A 4,476-nucleotide genomic window follows, 5' to 3' on the forward strand; every position below is an offset into this window, starting at 1 on the left:
AACTTCAACATACATAATATACATGTAGTGTTGCTATAACGTGTTAACTGGAAAGATGACCTGTAAAACAAATTAATAAAGTCATATATAAGTTATATCTATACCCACTGATTTAAGGAACTAAGGAACTGCAGTTTAGTATTCATGGGTTTCATCAGGTCCCTTTCCACAGGTGTATAAAATCAAGCACCTTAATTATCAATGCAGACTGCATGGTGCTTGATTAATACACCTGTGGAAAGGGAGCTGATGAAACCCATGAATAGCCATGTTCATTAACAGACCTGTCATATAATAGATGTGAATGGGGGCAAGTATGATGGGTGGGCATGCCAACAAGTAAAGGGATCTTTAGTTTGTGAAGGGTAGTGTTACATGTTTTTCATTTCTTAGCCCTTATTTGGCCCTTGTTTGATGTACCTGACTTGCACTGAGGCATGTGTTTATTTAAGATGCATGTGAGTGAAGTAGTGCTTCAGTGATGGTCTTTTCATGTTCTGTGTGTTTTGGAACTTATTGATCTTAGTCTCCATGTGTTCCCTCTGTTTGCAGTCGGTGTGTTCTGAGGACTGCTGCCCTGAGAACTCTGAGTGCATTCTGGAATATTCCAAATGTGTGCCACTTCCATACTGAAGAAGTTCCAAGCCCGCAAGAGAGTTCACTCACCAGGTAGACACACACACAAACACACATAGAATTGCATATAGCATTATAATGCGTAAGCATGTATTTGTGTCTGTAACTGTGTTTAGTTTATCCCCTCTTTTCATGTGTCTGTCTGTTGTTATGACTGTGTAGTGGGCTCCATCAACTATCCAGGGCAATGTCAGTCCGTCTGGATGGCACTACCTGCTACTTGATGATGTCTGATAGCCATTGCTGCTGCCTTCAACGTGGTGTAAGTGTTCCATGGATAGGGCTATGGGTTATGTTATTGTGCATGCTCTAATTTGCTTGACATATGTGCTATGTAATGCATTAATACAGAAACTAATCAGGATTATTGCAGCTACTTAAAATAGTCTTGAATTTTGCAATTTAGCCACTTTACCATTGTGTTGGTGGTAATGTTAGTAGTGTTGTGAATATCTGCCAAACTGATCATAATCAATATTTCTGTAATTGTACAGCAATTAAATTTTTTGTACAGGATGCATCATTTTGTTTAATCTTATCTTTTACTCATATTTTACTGGCAGAGCCCTCACAAGTAAACTGATATCAAGACTTAACATAGACGGCGATGGTGGCAAGAGTGCCTTCAGAAGGTAATTATAATTTTTGTTGGTACACCTGATTGACTTACCTTACTTATTTTTTTGATTCTATGATTTTGACCTTTATCAACAATAACAAAATGTATGGCAATTGCTGTTTTATTTTTTAGGTGCTATCCAGCAGTCCCAGCCTGGAGCCAGAAGCTGCTATTGCAAGTCAGATGGGGGAGGAAAGGTGGTGTAAGCAAGAAGGCAAGAGCTGCTGCAGGCAATGTTGCAATTAGGTATGATATCACAGACATACTGCTGCTTAGACGTGTTGGGTCACTTTAAAGCCCGTGTTGCAGGTTAACCACCACTGTTGATTAATGGGTACATAAAGCACTCGATATATGTATATCATTTTTAAAAATGTCTCCAAATGGTGTTAAATGCCAGTTTTTGTTGTTTTTAGCATTAGCGGGGTTTTTTTACGCAATTCGGTGATGACGTCACGTTGGGGGCTACATGATCTGCGCTTCAGTCATTTCAATGCATTCCAATGGACATCGCGGTTACACTTTCAACATAAAGTTTCTATATTTACACTTCAAATTTCATCACAGCATTTATATCACAGCTACCCTATGATCGACCAATGGTAATAACGTTGCCTGATATCAAGTAGAAGTATTTTTTTTTCTGAATTTGGGGAGGTCTCGTTTTGGAGGGTATGTTTTACATTCGTTCCTATGGGAAACGGTCGCGGTTACACGTTCAACATAAAGTTTGTATATTTACACTTCAAATTTTGTTACAGCATTTATAGCAACTACCCTATGGTCTAACAAAGATAACAATGTCTTGTTTAATTAAGCAATTTTCTGAATTTGAGAGGTCTCATTATGAGGCTACATAATGCGCCTATTCAGTTCAATGCATTATGCTTCTATATTGTTATGACCCTTTTTTTGTTACTGTCAGTGAACAGCACTGAGTGGAAGTCAACATTTTCTTTATATCTAGTAATGGTGATCATGTCGTTAGTTCAGATAAGTAGGCTACTGGGTAAACTTAGTCAGAAGATCAGAATATAAAGCATCATGATAGCTAGCTAGTGCTATGGGCTAACTTTCCAGTCCCACCTGTGAGCCACCCCTGTTGTTGCAAACCGCCGCCGATTAGGCTGGTCGTGTCTTCAGCATGAATTTTTTCGATAACTACTCCTCGTGATTGATTGTCATTGACATCGTCAGGGTATGGCTTACCAAAGAGGGAGATAATAAGGGCAAGTCGCAGTTTGGCAGGTGCTTGTGTGGGCTGTGCCATCCCGATGGAAACTGCGGTGGAGAGCTGCTGTAACTGGGGAAGCGAGTGCGTTTTGGCCGCTGGTCGAGCTCACCCCGCGACCAGCAGATGACATGATCTATCTAGCTATCTATCTACCTGTCTATATATCTATCTAGGCTATCTATATCTATTTATCTATAATCTGCGCTATCTACTGCTGAACAATCCCTTACTCGTCTCTCTTTACTCCTCTCTCGTTACTCTCAAGGGTCTTAAGGTGGGCTTTGGTCTGTAGCCTCCCCAAGGTGACGTAATGCAATGCATTGTGGGGGAAAGGAGAATCACTTCAAACCGCTGTGAAATAGTACCTGCTTTTTCGTATTATATTCCGTTTTGTGATACCCAACAACATCAAATACAATGGATAACAGTTTAAATGTTTATTACCAATAAGCAAATTGTGCCCAAAATGAACCCTGCAACACAGCCTTTAAAAAAGGTCCTCTTTATCAAAAGAAATGCACCGGACATTTCTAAGTGTACCCCAAACTTTATAATGGTTGTGTATACACATCTGCTTTACTTCTAACTATGGCACCTGACTTCGAGGCTGCTAGTGTAGGTTTGCTTTTATTTGTCACACAAGCTGAGTAGTTTGCATTACAGGTGCTCCAAGAGATGTTGGGTAACGTCACTTCTGTTGATGTTCAAACAAAACCGAGAGCTAGCTCGCCCCTCCCTCCCCTGGCTAGAACAGTTTGTTATGTTTCATGGTCCAGACTAGACCAGGCCGTTTTTGGAGCCTGGGCTGTCCACAGAGACCACGTTTTTTTTACATGGTATTGAGGGGACAGGCAACTAGCGGATGATGAGGTGATGTTTGCTGTATGTGACAAAAAATGTTTTAGTTTAGAAACCGCGTAACATTTGCTAGCTATGAACTTGCTAATTAGGGCGCCGCCAGAGCCCTTATTAGACATTCTCTGGCGCCGCTTACTTCACACAGTGTGACTGATGGACGTTATTTGGAAGTTCAGTGATCGGAATATCCCTGATTCAAATCCCAGAGAATGTCCACAGGCTTTTTCACCAGTTTTTGACAATAATGGTTTGTTGTTTCCTCTTTAGATGCTGTCTTCAGCGAACCACCCTGACCCGAATAATGGACACCATGGGAAGATATTTGAATTATGCACTGGAGAGGGTGGGTGGTGGTGGCTTTCGGAAGACACTCCCTGCTGTTGCTGAATGATGCCATCGGTATACATGCACCACATACACCTGAGTTTGGATAGATCATTTATGTTGTAAAACATAAAACAAAATAAAATAATGTAAAAAAATATATAAGTTGACTGGTTCTTGATGGAGGTGTTTATCATTTCTGTGTGTGATAGGCCTACTGCAAGTTGCATAGGCTAATAAAGGTAAAATGTTGAAGCAATGTTGCAATATCAACGTTTATTCAACGGTAATTTGTAGTTGAGGCTTTAACCATGTTGGATTTTACTGCGTTGTTTCAATGTTGCAATATATCATATTCAACAGTGATTCACTGTTGAGGCTTTCAACATGTGTTCACCTATGTTGAAACGGCGGATGTTGAAACAATGTTGCGATATCAACGTTGATTCGATTTGCAAATCCAACTCATAATTCAACGTTGATTCACCCTTGGTATATAACGTTTATTCACCGTTGAATCAATGTTGAAATGCCAGCAGGGCTCATTGCACAAGGGTTTAAATAGGCTATGGTGTAGATCATCTAGGCCTACAACCAGCAGGTGTTTGCTGAAATATATTTCACCTGTTTCACACAGGTAATTTGAGGGAATGGGAGAGCATACGTGTGCGACTGTATGTGTGGGCCTATAAGGATTGTTAAGAAGTGATATTTATTTCAAATAGCGTGTTGTGGGCCTATGTGATGCCAGTTTTGATAGAACATAATATACAATTTTGGTTTAGCCTAAGCCATTGATCACTGC

At 40.2% G+C, this 4,476-nt stretch overlaps 1 long non-coding RNA gene across 1 annotated transcript; it reads left to right on the forward strand.

Annotated features, from left to right (window-relative positions):
- The first annotated feature begins 570 nt into the window (after positions 1 to 570).
- LOC143109812 (uncharacterized) lies at positions 571 to 4,181 on the forward strand. The gene is made up of 5 exons (XR_012983975.1): positions 571 to 669; positions 799 to 898; positions 1,200 to 1,268; positions 1,388 to 1,501; positions 3,615 to 4,181. It is a non-coding gene; the product is annotated as an uncharacterized LOC143109812 (long non-coding RNA).
- Positions 4,182 to 4,476: the final 295 nt, after the last annotated feature.

The sequence above is a fragment of the Alosa pseudoharengus genome, unplaced genomic scaffold, assembly GCF_046254945.1.
Source record: "Alosa pseudoharengus isolate Yale_2024_CS ecotype anadromous, Long Island Sound unplaced genomic scaffold, YU_APseudo_1.1 YU_APseudo_1.1_scf_7, whole genome shotgun sequence".
Taxonomy (NCBI): domain Eukaryota; kingdom Metazoa; phylum Chordata; class Actinopteri; order Clupeiformes; family Clupeidae; genus Alosa; species Alosa pseudoharengus.